General features: G+C 37.4%; 1 pseudogene; it reads right to left on the bottom strand.

The window, feature by feature from the left end:
• Positions 1-592, bottom strand: part of LOC124246674 (vimentin-like) — a 170,888-nt pseudogene extending 170,296 nt beyond the window's left edge.
• Between the last annotated feature and the right edge of the window lie 14,470 nt (positions 593-15,062).

Genomic DNA, 15,062 nt, shown 5'->3' with positions numbered 1-15,062 from the left:
TGAACCCTTATCTCATATAATCAACTACCTGCTTGGTGTTTCCACTTGGCTGACTAATAGGTGTCTCAAAGTTAACATGTCCAAAATAAGAGTCCTTGCATTCCTATCCCAACCAATGTCAATGTTTCTGAACTTCGTAAAAGCAATACCAATCACCAGGTGCTCAAGCTAAAAACCCAGGGGACATTCTTGATTCCTTTGCAATGGCCTTATAACCAGTCTCTGATCCTGCTTTTACTCCTCATTAGTACATTCTCTCCTCTGGAGCCAGAGAAAGCTCCTAAAAATATGATTGGAATCAAGTTACTTCCTTTCTATAAACTGTCCAATGTCTTCCCAGTGTATTTACATAGAATCTGTAAGCCTACAGGGTTGTGCGTGATCTGGTTTCTGGTTAACTCCTCAATGTCGTCTCCTACATGTTACCTCTTACTGCACTCCAACTGTGCAGCCTCCTTGCTCTTCCTTGAATACATCCTGCTCCTTCTTGCACCAGGACCTTTGTGTTACTGCTTCCCCTCTCTGGAACGCTGTTGCCCCCTGTTTTTACCCAGCTCACTTCCTCACTTTGTTCAGGTCTCTGCTCAATCATCGTCTTCTCAGAGAGGTCTTTCCTGAACACTGACTAGAATGCTACACAGAGTTATCTCTGTTTATGTTTTACTCTTTTTTTACACACTTTTATTGTCTTAGTACTTATTACTTCCTGATATATATACTTGTTTATTTGTTTACTCTCTGTCTCTATCCCTGAAAGTAAGCTGCATAAGGCCATAAAAGGAGGGCGTTGTCTTAGTCACTGTTGGCACAGCCAGTACCTACAGAACATTTAGGACAAAGGAGGAATTTAGTAAATATTCACTGAATGAAAGAACATTGAATTCCTATAATATAGAAAAAAGAAAATATATAGTAGTGTAGAATTTAAAAGTATTAGGATCATTCTTATTCTTTTATATATTATGAGTGATTAAAAAAACAACCAGACATACTTTTGGAGAATCCTATGAAAATGGATATTAAGTAGACCTCTGTTATCTAAAGTTGCCAGAGGACGAAAGCAATAGGTAATAATTTGTCAAAGTTTTGTTCCCAACCAGGAGTTCCTCTCCCAGTCCTTCCCTTCATCTAGGCTTTCTGGCAAATGCTCTCAGACCCTTGTGTCTTTTGCTCATCTGCTCTCTTCTTGATGCTGAGAGTTCTTGAGTGGTCTTTCATGTCACTGGAATAATAAAATTCAAGATCCAAAGGAACTGGTGGGGGAAGGGCAATCAAGGCTTTTGGCCTGCTTTAATTTCAGCCTGAATTCAAAGGAGCTTCCACTGCTTATGGACTAATTTTTGAAAGTTCTCACCAAAATCTGAGGTCCAAACCTTTGTTTGGCTTTATCCTTTGTACTCCTATTTCCCTTAGGGACCAAATGGGGAAAGACAACTAGATCTGTATGCTTATGATCCTCTCTTTACTTTCCAATAAGCATTTATCATCACCTCATTTTGACATAGATTACATCTTCTTACAGCCAGCCCCTACTTCACTTTGACATAAGATGATAGAAACACTGGGAGAAAACAGCATTTCTATTACCAGAAAGATAATGAATTTCAGTTATTCCATTCACCCTTTCCTTTATTCGCTCATTTCTATATTGAACGAATATCTGTAGAGTCCTTACTACTTATGAGGTATGGTGCGAAGCACTGAATATAGAGGATTGTAAGGGACCAACATGGTCCCTGCCCTTATGGAGCTTACATTATAGAAGAGGAGGTAGACATTATTAAAATAATTTTTAATTAAGATATTTATATTGTCTAAAGAAAAGGGCTGATATATCAGAGGAACCTAACTTAGAATGGGTGGGAAGTGATCACAAATGGGAGGGGGTGCTGTGAAGGGCGATGAAAGAGGACAATTAAAGGGCACAACACAAACGATATAGACAGTAGCCTTCAGGTAAAAAGAAGTCAGCATCCAAGGAGTGCAAAAAAGTCTTAAGGAGCTGGTGTGGAGAGTAAGGGCAGAAAGGCCGCGATGAGGCTGGACAAATTTGATAAGGGACATCATGCAGGCTATTAGATTGTGTTAAGGATTTGTGCTTTATCTGAAAACCCACTGAAAGTCACTCCAATAAATCTCAAAGCAAATTTTTTCTAGTAATATGTATTACTACCAGAGGTAGAAATAAAGTGGGATATATTGAGATGTGTCCAAAATGTCAGATATAGGTAATGGTGGTCATAATACGAAAGATAATAATACTGTCTAAAAAATTAGAAATGCAAGTAGATTGAAATACATTTATTCTAAAATTTAATTTATAAGCAAGTGCAAAGGATTGTCTTTTATCTCTTACTGTTTTGAAAGGGAAAGTGGTATATGGTCAGTGCTCTCTGAAACTGAAGGGAGAACTGGAGTTGAAGGATTAATCACTCACTGAAGGAGACAGAAGCTAATCGTGTAAGATGAAAGCTTCATAACAAAGTCACATTTCAGCAACACATAGACAAATAACAGATAATAAACGTCTTTTTTAACAACTTTCTCTTCTACCATATATAATTCAATTTCTATCTGAAGCAATTTCATGACAAGGTCATTGAAAATTTGCATGAAGGGCTAAATGTATACATTGGTTATATAATAAAAAAACGCACCAAGCTTTAACTTTTAACTTTGATTTTACCATTAATATGCAGGAAGATTTGTCTATACTTTTCTCTTTTTAGATTTAGCAATCAGCAACTATATTGAAGAGTATTAGAATTCTTTTTTGCAAGTTTCCATCATAATTTGTATATTTACTAGAAATCTAAGCAGTAACTACCGCAAGTTTTTTCCCGTTCTCTACGACCAAGAATGTTTTCTTGTGGTGGTGGTGGTTGTTTTTTAATTTGGGCCACCTTTATGATAAGTGCCAACAATGAGTAAACAAGCTGGCTTGCTAAGATAATTTCTTTATGTTCCACAATACACCTAAGTTAGGAAAGTGGAAAGAGCAGAAAAAATTTACATAATTGCTTTAAGAGGGAAATTTCTCCAAATACTAGTCAGTTTAGTGGTTTCAGTGTCCACTCCTGAAATTGGAAGGCATGAAATCGAAGGGGCAATTCCTCTAGCAGTTTTGCTTCCATAGACAGTTTCATTGTCTCAAATGTTACGAGAGCTTGGGATAATTCCCCAACCAGAGGCATTGAAGTTACTTGGCCAGAAGGTAGGAATGGCAAAACTAAGGCATAAACTGAGTGAATGGAAAGTCAACACAGAAAAGCAGAGCTTATAGAAACCAGTGGATGGAGAGAAAAGTAGATGGCAAAAGTCAAATTGCTGGTGTTGACGGGGCATGAAATGATCGTTAAGGAGCTGGTCAGAATTACAGAAACAAAATACCAGAAACAGGAGGACCCTGGAAATAGCTCAATACGTGTTTCACCAGGCAAGACAGAGTGGTGACCTGACCCCTCGTAAACTCTGCTCATAGTGCCCTGTGGGGATCATGTAGTCCTTTCCTGCTTCTGGGCCAGGCAATCACAATAGAAAACAGCAGAAACTTAGAACAATTGCTCAGGTACTAACACCCAAGGTCATCCTGGACTTCTCTGAGCATAGGAATGACCTACGTATCTGATGATCTTCAAGGTATGTCACCATGAGTCTAAAAGAAAGCTCAGCTATTCCCATCCAAAGTAACAATACTATCCAATTTCCATTGGTCAAAACACAGTTCCAAACACAGTCTCTTTTTTGAGGTAACAGAGAGAGGGAAATTTAATTTTGAAATCTTGAAATTGATTTTGGCTTTACTCTACTTTGGTCTGAGCAATAAAAAAGGAAATTTCCTCTGATTTAGAGGGCTCTTCTCTCCCCCCAGCCTTCCTACTTGGCAGCAATTAAAATTCTACCCAGCTGCCCATTGTAATTATTACCTTATTCAGCACAGTAATCTCTTTGGTTTTTGTCAAAATTTTACCTTGATGTGGTCTCCAAGATGCCACAAGTGTCTAGCTTATTACATTTGGTGACACTTGTAAAGTACATGATTCAGTAAAATTGGTTCAACTGTGCTTTTCCTGAGATTAACTTTACGAGGTTTTTCTCCTTCTTAAAGAGCGCTTGCGGGACCTTTCCTCTCTGCCGGTTCATTCTCTCTTTGTAAAAAATGGGACCTAATCACTTGAAATTGTACTTCCTTCTTAAATAATAGAGTTTTAAGGTATTTATATGCTGCCATGCATATGATGTGTGGACCTTGTATTTCCAGAGGTTGGGATGTGGCTCTATATTTGAGGTGGGGACCCCAGAATTTGATGAACAATAACATGCTAATTTCGGGCCTCTCTTCTCAGTCAAACTGTGCATGGCCTCAGATTTTATTCCAAGCATTTTTTCTGTATCTCATTCTAGGAAGTTTTAGATTAGTTGAAAATATGTGTAAACAATTTTGAAGATTTTTTTTTTCTGTAATTAGTGTAATTTTTTGCACTCTCTGTTCCGCTGGTTGAAGATACCAAGTCTGTTGAGATCGTGAGTTGTTAGGAGATAATCTTGTATGTAACTTTTTCCATATCATTTAAAAAGAAGTTTCAAACAAAAATAAATTATAATAACAATATAAATGTAGTATTTCTTGCAAGTTGATTTAGTGGAAAAACCGTCTATAATACATCCTTCATTTATGAAATAAACTACTAGATGCCTTTCTAGTTTGATTTCTATTAAGAAGCTCTTCAAAGAAGAAAGTAAATTGGTCTCTTTAGAACTATTTTAGGGAGCGTATCTTGTTTACTGGGTGTTTCATCTGTCAACAAATACCTTCACTGTTTGCAGTTTTAGGAGAATCTCTCATTCTTTCTGACCCTTCAGAAATTTATGGTTAGAGAAATGAGTAGGATTCTGGTACTTTTATGTGTATATCTATATAAAGCAAGAAATGGTGAATTTAAGACCCACCTTCCCATTTAGGACTTAACTAAAGCCATCAGAGCTTTGTTCTGCTGCTTCCTGGCATGTTGATTGCCCCAATTAATTTCTAAAAGTGTGAGGTCCTAACAGCAGGGCTTAAACCAGATATTCTCAAACTGGATCTTACAGTCATAGTCTTTTATTTTATTTTTTTTTTAAGGGGAGAAAAGAAGGGGCCTGGGAATGAAATCCACGTTGCTCTGGGGATGGCTTTTTCCCTGAAACAATCTCACATAAGCCTACTTTATTAAAACACACACTCACCCTTGGTTTAATTGCCACTAAAATAATCATCTAGAGACTCAGGAGTGGGTGGTATTAAGAATCACCAGACCCACAGGGAATTGCAGTGTAGAATTAGTGTGGCACATTACCAAATGTGCCTGGTGGTTCCCACCTTGCTCCCTGATCCTGCCTTCCTTTCTCTTCCCTCCCAGTCTGTCCCCTGAAGCTCTATCACTGTTGTCCCCAGAATTTCCTTCGACAGTTCATCAAGGCACCAAGTTTCCAAGTTCCTTGAGAAAGCGATTTTTTTACATTCTCTATTGCCCACAATGGATGTGACCAAAGCATTCCTTAATTGTCTGCTTGAACTTTTTATGGGACCACACAGAACACATCCCCTGAGATCCTACTTCTAGTTTGTCCTTTCCTTGTTCTCCAAGCTAATCTTCTCATCTGATTCACCCTCTACCTCTTCCTGTTTTTGCCTCTACCTCTTTCTCGAGCTCTTCCCTTTGCAAGGGTGACCTCTTGTCCCAGTTTTTCACATGCCGTGCTGACACTGTACAAGGCACTGGGGCCATGCAAAACCTCAGAATAAAGATTCCAAGATAGGGATCAAGTATGGGCACCATCTGAGTGACTGGAGAAATACCAAAAGCTTGAGGATATTGGCAAGACAAAGAGGGGATTTAAAATCAAGTGGAGTCCAGAACTGGAAGATAGACAGATATCAGAGGCCTCCATAAAGGCACGCCAATCAATAGTTGAAAGATGTCAGCACCAAAGGGGCACAAGGACTGAAATCCTTGCAACCTAGACAGGAAATCTTGCAGAATACAGTCCAGTCTCAGGCTCTGGTCCTACGGGGTTCTGCCCGGGTGAGCAAATGAGCCACGTTGCAGCGCTGGCAAATCTGTTAACAGGGCTTACATGGCAATGTGTTTCCGTATCCTTGCTCCACATTCCCCAGCCCATCTAAATGGATAAAACCCATAATTCGGTTTTCACTCAACACCCCGCCAATTACAGTTGCTTTCTTGTCTATACATGATGGAAATGCGCTATCCATGTAAGTTTATATCACCATTTTCAATATTTCTATATTTCCTGTACACTTTTTTCTAGTGGAGGAATTATTTTTTAGGCTAACACTTTCTAAACTATTTTTATAGCAGCTAGTCCAAAGATGGCAAACAGGTAATATACACAGGACCACCTCCTCAGGTCCCACCTCTGGCAGCCAGCATTTTAATCGGGGCACAATTTCCTGCTAAGCTCTGGCCTTACCTCAGACTTCCCAGCAGGGCTCTCCAGGAGCCTACTACCAATTTAAGTGAACAGGCGTCTGAGTTGACATATTCACTACCCTGGCCCATCCCTTGGCACAGCTGGGGAAATTAAATATTCTTGATGGTGATCTCGGTCTAAGGGTTTGGCAGAAAATTATTCCATTTCGTTACCAGAAGTATAGCCAGATCAACTGCATGAAGTGAAAACAACATGAATATAGACATTGCAACTTGGCTTTGAAAGTGGGCCTCATTGCTTCTATGGGACAGGCACAAACAACTTAGGTGTGACTCTTTCCAATGAATTGAACTCTTAGCAAGAAAGTTTCTGACTCTTTCTCTCTCTTCCTCTCTAAGTGGGAAAGCATTTGATTCTTTTTCTAAATACAGCCCCAGCTCTCAACTTAACAGGACTGCCTACTGTGTTGAATTATGTACAGAAGTTTTTCCTACATACCCCGCTGTCCCCTAGGGACAGGACAAAGACTATCCATTCTGTGTAGACCTATAGGTCAGATTGAAACTTGTATCTCTCTGGCAAAAAGCCAGTGCTGTATTCACCACATTGCTCAACCTTTCCCCCCATGCTATATAATTACAACATGAGTGTCCCGCTTGACATTTCAGTCTGAGTAAAAGTGGACATAAAAATCCTATCTAGATGTATAACAGACAAGAGACTGTGGGTTTTCACTTTTAAAAATAAAGAGACTAAGTTAAAAGGGAGAGTAGACAATTATAATTTAGGCTGCTGACTTTCAGGAGCGTTAAATCACTGTATGCCATCTGGACATGGATGCCCAGGTGAGAAAACCTTGGGGAGGGTGTGTATAGGAGTGTGTGTTTGCGTATGTGTGCACCTATGCCTTGTGTTTGTTAGGAGTGGCTTAAAGAGGTTAGTTCAGGGAAATAGGAAAGGAAGTATTTTTTTTTGTATTCAATTAATTTTTTTTATTTGGCATATAATTGACATATAATATTATATTAGTTTCAAGTGTACAACATCGATATTTTTATACATTACAAAATGATCACCACGATGTGTCTAGTTACCATCCGTCACCATACAAACTTATTACAATATTGTTGACTATATTCCTTATGCTCTACATTACATGAGGTACATTTAGTTATAGGGTTTCAATGAATGCCTCTTGTTTTGCCACTGTATCTTCCTGTAGATGGCAGCACCAACAAGGCTGGGGTCAGAGAAGAAAGGTTGAGCTTTAGATCCCGAAGAAGAATTTTTAGTAACATGAATCCAAAGAGACACTAAGATCTGTGTTTTGCCTTTTTAATTGACTATAGATGCTTAAAATCTTTCCAGTAACCGATCTGTTACTCAAATGAACACACATACACGCAACCATCTCATTTAAAGAAAACAGACCAAAGTTGGGTAACTTGGCATCACCAGTTGCACTAGAAAGACCTGGAATGTTTCATGTTCCCTGTGTATGGAAAAATGAACATGGTCTGTTCTGCTGGAATTATCACTTCTCATTGATAAGCATAAAGGAGAGATTTAACCCAGACCTTTTACTTCAGTGAATGCAATGTACTCAAAAATTAGCGTTGGTGAATTTGGTAGTCAGAATTAGAATCTCAGACTCCATTTTTGAAGAGAATGAGCATAACTTCATACATTATCATTATTGTTCAGTAATTAGGAGACTACTAAAATGGTAATGAAGATAACAAAATACAACAAAAATCCAACCAATACCAAACAAATATTCAGATTTTATAATAACCTTAATAGATATTGCCTGTTGGCATCAAAAAAGTACTAACAATAAGCGTGTTGAAAATTTGGATTTGTAAAATTTGTTTATTAATAATCAAAAAATTTTAAATCTATGATCATAGCCATGAGATTAGTTTAACATTTAACAACATGTTCACTTCTACAATCCCTAATTTTTTTAATCTGTCTTTGGGTTTGTTTTCTTGCCCCACATAAACTGTGAGCCCCTGAATAATCATATTATTTTGTCTTCAGCAGCAGCAGCATCATTATTATTACGAGTTTGGAGGCAGTTTCTATATAAAATTCACTTTATACTAATCTTCCCAACAAGTGGAAGGGGTGGTATTGTTTTCTCCATCTTTTCCGCAAAGAAGCTGAAGATAAAAGTTAAGCAACTTGCCCAACCGCGTGTACAGTAACAGCTAAGCACCAGCGCTGGCGTGTGAATTCCCGTGTCTACAGACAATACTCTTCCCATTTCCTCTTACCTCTTTGACTACTGGCAGTTCTCACTGCCAAGCTCAGTGGAGGACACACAGTGTATGCTGAACAACACTGATGGAGTCCATTATTCGAAGATACCATTACTCTACGTGATTCCGTTTAACTCAACAGCCACCCATTATCTATCTTCAGGTTAATGAAGCATCTTTTAATAACAGAGAGGGGAAACTATTTTTGGTCAAATTACCAGGGCACTAATGACATTACTTATTGGAAAGAGGCCTTCTAGAAGGAAGATATAAAATTTGTTGCCACCATCTGCATTCAAAAAGTAATCTCCTTTGGGACTTCATGGCTTTAATTATCTTTTAAGTGATTTTTTTTTTCCTCACCGTGTAACTGCTTTCTTTTTCAGATTTTTTCAGAGGTGTTTGCTTTTTGTGTTAGCTAACTGATTACCCTCTAAAGGAATTCCTTGGATTTCCACATAGTCTACTTTCTAGAGCAACAACAACACAAAACCAGACTATAATACGCATCCGAGCTGTGTTGAGATCTATTCAATCTATAAGAATTTAGTCTGAATACCCTCAAGAAAAGCATTTTTGTGGTATTTCTTCTGGATATCCCTCAAGATCAAGTAATGTGGTAATATTTCTCATTGAAAATACTGCATTTTTCTTCCAGTGGTGGCAGAAGGAAACCATGAGAAAATTTGCTTTCCTAAAAGGCCTCTCTTCTCTCACACAGTGTTTCTGAGAGAAAGCAGTGGAACTGGCAGGTGGTAACATTTAATAAGGGAACTGTGCATTCACCAGTGCTTTTGACCTAGGAATCATAAAGTGCCTTACAAGCACTAATTAATTAATCCCCCCAACACCCATATGGGGCTGGTAAATCATATAACCAAGATCTAGGATTCACTGCAATTTTGTGAGCATGAAAATGGCGGTAGAAATGTCCACTGTTAAACCAGTTTGGTGCCACAGAAGGAAGCTGATTGTTACTGTCTAGCTGGAGGGGGAGCTAACCAACTCTGTGGCAAGTACAGTGTTGGCAGTTGAACTACGTCAACTTGTTTACACCTCGTAACAACCTGGCAAGGAATTTGTTGTTATCCTCACTTTCCACAAGGGTCAAAGGCCTCAAATCTGCCCAAATTCAATGCTTCACAGAAGGAGAGCTGTATGTCTGGCTCTGAAAATTGTGTTTCCATGACACCACGCTGTCTCACTGAGGATCTAACTCATGTGTTGTTCTGGCTTGAAACCCGAGAGCTTCTGTGACATCCCTGACGTCATATTGCTACCCTTCCTCACCACTGCTTCCTGTTACATGGCCAGACTGGCACGTCTCTCTCGTCAGTTCTATTAGGGAAAGTGACTTAAACTACTGGAGACAAAACGAGGAAGATGACTTTATTGTTTTGCACACATTTTAATAAAACGTTTACTTATCCTATTTTCTCATGTTGAAATCCAATTTCACCCACTACAATTACATTCATAGATCACGGGCACCTTAGGGCAAAGAACAATATCTTCATCAATTTAAACCTCCAAAATTTAGCTCTCTGTTTGGCACATAGAGGGTAGTCAGAAGAGATTCAATAAGCTAATAAAATCAGAGATTTTTTACCATCTGATGTCCTGACTTCATTCATTTCCTACAGTCTACATAATGACATTTCCAAGACTATTAAAGCTAGGCAAATTTTGAAATTTTTACAATAATTGTAAAGGTATTTTTCAACTGAGTCTTTAAAGTGTCACCAAGGTCTCAATCCGTTGGTGTATCTTATATCTTTTTTGTAATTATGAAATATTTCCATGATTAATATCAGTGAAGGAAAAATAGCTGCTGGGAGCATTATATTGCTTTTTCTAAAGATGGTATAAATTACAAATGTATAACTTCTCATTTGAAAATATAAGCTATATAAGGAGGCTATGTTTTCAGTCCGGCAGTCAGAGTGTTCTTTTTAAAACATGGATATGACAATGTTAAGCCCCTCTTCAAAACCCTCCATTGGCTTCTCATTACATTTAGAACAAAGCCAAGCACCTTACGATGGCCTAAAAGACTCTCAATGGCCTGACCCTTTCTTTTCTCAGGCTATCTCCTACCCCACTCCACGTGTTCAGCCAACTCTCTCTAGACATATTGACCTTCACTTGAACAAGCCTCAGGACCTTTGCATGTTCTCATGTCTCTTGCTGGAATTCTTCTTCTCTCAGTACCTGATTTCCCATGGCTCCTTCCCTCATTTTATTCATCTCTCTGCTCAGATGTTCCCTCCTCCACCACCTTGGTCAACTTCCTTCACTCACTTGCACACATGCTCAATCTCTATCCTCCTGGGATGCTTTACTTTTTTCATTGCACTTATGATTACCTGTTATTATATTAAATATTCATTAATTCATGCTTGTCATTTTCTACTATAATATAAGATCTGTGAGGGCAAAGATTTTGTCTGTCTTGTTCATCTGTGTATCCTAGTCCATGATAAGCTCTCAGAAATGAAAGAATGAATGAGCTGCTGCCTCATTTATACCATGAAGTAGTTACTAAAGGAGTGATATTTCATGAAACTCTAATTGCATGTTGATACTTGGTTTCTTTCAAGGCATCAGAGTCCCCACGTAACAAAAGGTGGATTTGAAAATGCAGCCCGGTATCTTGCTCCTTTTGAATATTCTTCATTATAAGTAAGATTTTTGATTGCTTTTTTCTTCGTGGATGTGATACCCTTGATGATATGCTGAGCAGAAGTAAAACCTATGGTATTTCTTTGATTTATAGAATTTGTGGCATTCAGTATTTTTGGGGCTAGGAGCTCATACAAGTCACTACCTAAAAGGCTGCATCACAGTAATTCAATGTTATAAATTTTCTTAAATAACTATTGGTTTTTAGCTGGTCTCTTTTATTCCTAGACTAGGCAACTGATATTACATATCTGTTTTCCAGAGAGCAGATTCAGAAAAAATGGTGAAAAATTGTTTATACAAGGTTATATTATTAGTTGGGTTGAAATAGAAACACAAATTCCAGCCGTGTTTTCCACCACACTTGGTTCTCCACACTCGATGGAGGAAATGAAAATGCTTCCAGGGCCAATCTCAAAGGTCCTCACAGAAAAAAAAAAAGTGTGGCTAAACTGGTCTCCAGAGAAGGCCCAGAAACAGCATGAGTTTTACCACACAGCCTGTCAGGCTTTTATTATGAAAAATTTTCCTCTAAGGGGAAATCTTACCCCCCAAATACAAGGAAAGGTCATATAACGCTGAGTAAGATTGAGGGTCCCATGCAAGATTAAAAAATAAATTTCTGTCTTAGTTTCTTTTGATTTTTTTAAAATTAAAATACTAAATGGGAATGGAGATTTCTAACAAAGATTTTTGGGTACCCCTATTTTGAATGTCATAGAAATAATATGACTTTGCAGTTTAATAGGCCTTGATGGGACCAATCTCCTCATTAGAAATGAGTGCTTCAGCGATTTGTCACTTCATTGCAAAGGAAACCAGTCTTGAGATTCTCGGTAGTTCTCTACATTCCACCACAAACAACTCTCCTAACTCAAATGGAAACACCAGCAAGAACTCATCTGATGAAAATGATGTTTCTTTCTGATGCTAAAGTTCGGAAAGCACTTTAAGTAGCTGCAACGTGATAGACTTAGGGCATTTATTGGGTATTTGTGCTCATAATTAGTTTGTGATTGGATTTGAAAATATATTTACTGACGCTATAAAAGTCAACACTAAATATATCATTTTCATGATTAGAATTATAACACATTTAACTCGGTAGTTAGTGAATAAGCAGGCAGCGGTTTTTCTTTAATGTGAGAATGTTTCTTTAGTTTTTAGGAGGTAACACTTTGTTCCATGTGTATTCATTCGCTAGGATCATCTCATTTATGCCATTGTATCCACTTGACAAAATGAGTTCAAGAGAAGTTTTCTCACTTGTCTTGCTCTCTTATATATTGTGAAGACCACTGAGGTTTGATAGAGTAGCCTTAATTTATGCATTCTTCTTTTCCAAATTTTGATTGGCAAGCTGGCGTGTACTGCATGGGAAAAAAGCATTTTAAAGGAACTGAATCAATTTGCAGTTTGCCTGGGGACACTATTGCCAATACTCTATAATCAAGCCCTGTTCTCAGACTATTAGAAGTATTTTCAGGGCTTTAAATGAAGAAGCAGTTGCTGGCCTCATGATCTTTGCATTGTTATTGGAATATATGGCTATAGGCAGAACAATATGAGGGAGCTGGTAAATGGTTAGATTAGAATATACTGGGGAAGGGACAGAGAAACTCCCTTCTTTTATGAACCCAATGCATCCACCAGGTTTCCACATATTTCATGAGCTGAAACAAATGTAAATATATGGGCTTACCGCAGGGATCATTCTTATTTTTGGCTGTAGACCTCATTGGCAGTCTGATAACTACCATAACTTCAAAGTGATGATGTTCACATGTGATATTTCAAGATATCTGTAACAACCTTGATGTGCCATAAAGATATCTGTGATATCCCACATTCACAATTCAAAAAAACACCAAATTTCAGCTAGAGGATAGTAAAAACAAAAATGTAAATTTTTTTTCTCATTGAAGATCTGAATTCTAGGTACAGACAAATGGGTCTGTGAACTTGATATTAAAAACCTCAGGTTAGAGAGAGAACAAAAAGTAATCTACTTATTACAAAAACAAAGTTAAACTTCCTTTTCAAGAGGAGGTTTATTTACTTCACCTTAGGAAAATGTCTAATTTGCATAAAATGTAATAAGGTTTAATTAATTCATACGAGAACATTTTATAAGGAGGAAAGGGAGCCAGTGTTTGAATACATGCACACTAGTCTTACCTTCTGCATACTTTCAGACTTTTTAAAAAATTAAGACTTTATTTTTTAGAGCAGTTTTAGGTTCACAACAAAACTGAGGAAAAGGTACAGAAATTTCCTGGTTATTCTCTGCCCCTACACGTGCCTAGCCTCTCTCATTATCAAAATTCCCTACCAGCTTTAGGCTTTTCTGAAAATCATGAAAACAGATGGCTCCTTAGAGCAATAGAATATTCCCTTGATAAAAATGGACCCACAGCTCCTGGAGGAGGATTTAACTCCTTCGCTAATTTCCTCAGAGTTCAGTAGTTTCATGTTTATGTACTTAGGCTTGCTCTGGCCCAGCGTCTCTTTGTTTTGGCTTCGTATTACGAGGCAACCGTCCAGATGATTTTAGCCAAAATCCACTTTGGACATTTTCTGGAGTTTACACATCCATGTGAGTCTTGTACTTTATTCATTAACATTTTATGTTAAGTTAAAATGTACCCTAAACTTGTTTACAGACAGATGTTTGAAAAAAAGAACCTTGACTACTGAGATATTTGGCCATCAAATTATTTTTCCTTTTTGTTGCTGAAATTAACATAATTAAAATAAAATTATTTCATTAAAATTTGAAAAACATCAAAATTAATTAAAATTTGAAATACATAAAATATAGTTGTAAATAAACTGTGCAACATCATACTAAAAGATATATTTTCAAAAGAGTACATTTTACTCAAAATTAGCCAAATTGATAATATTCATAAAGCTATACTAAGTTGAATAGGACAAAATGGGGAAAGAAATGATCCTGATAGCTATTCATGATCTTTTACATATCAGACACTATGTTATCTCATTCAGTCTTTACAATAACTGTAAGAGGAAGGTATTATTACAATATTATTACTGGAAACTAAGATTAAGTAACTTCCCCAGGTCACACTAATTGACAGATGGAATTCACACCCAGGTATTTCTGTCTCCCTATGAACAATACAGCTTTGGATATGTAGCTAAGAAAAAAAAAAACACAGCCCTTATGGATCCAATATCCAAGATAGCTCATAAAAGCTTGACCTTAAGCCAATAAATATAAAGACACTGAAGCTTGTAGTTAGCTTTTTTTTCTTCATATTTTCCAGAAGAGTTAGTTTCTTTTTCACTTTATTTATTTTATACAAAGCTGAGTTAAGAGATCACTTTTTAAGGCATAAAGCTGACTAGCAAATGAGAAAGTTTTCATGATAGTTGAATCTATTGTGAACTATTTTTAAAACCACATTTAAATAAGGTATTTCTTTTCCAAGTTGCATTTTTTTTTTCAGCTAAAAAAGACATTTTGTTAATAGAGTCAAAAACTCCTGACTCTGTAGTCCTGAATTTCTTCTAGTTTTGTTTGTTTGTTTGTTTGTGTTAATTTTTCTAGTTACTGTCTGACACTGTTCCAGAGTTTCTTTTTGGAGGGATAAGGTATGAAGGTGACCACAATCGAGAGCAACCTTCTGTCTTTGTATAAAGGTAAGAGTTTTGGAA

The sequence above is a fragment of the Equus quagga genome, chromosome 11, assembly GCF_021613505.1.
Source record: "Equus quagga isolate Etosha38 chromosome 11, UCLA_HA_Equagga_1.0, whole genome shotgun sequence".
Taxonomy (NCBI): Eukaryota; Metazoa; Chordata; class Mammalia; order Perissodactyla; family Equidae; genus Equus; species Equus quagga.
This window is presented reverse-complemented; position numbering and strand designations above follow the sequence as displayed.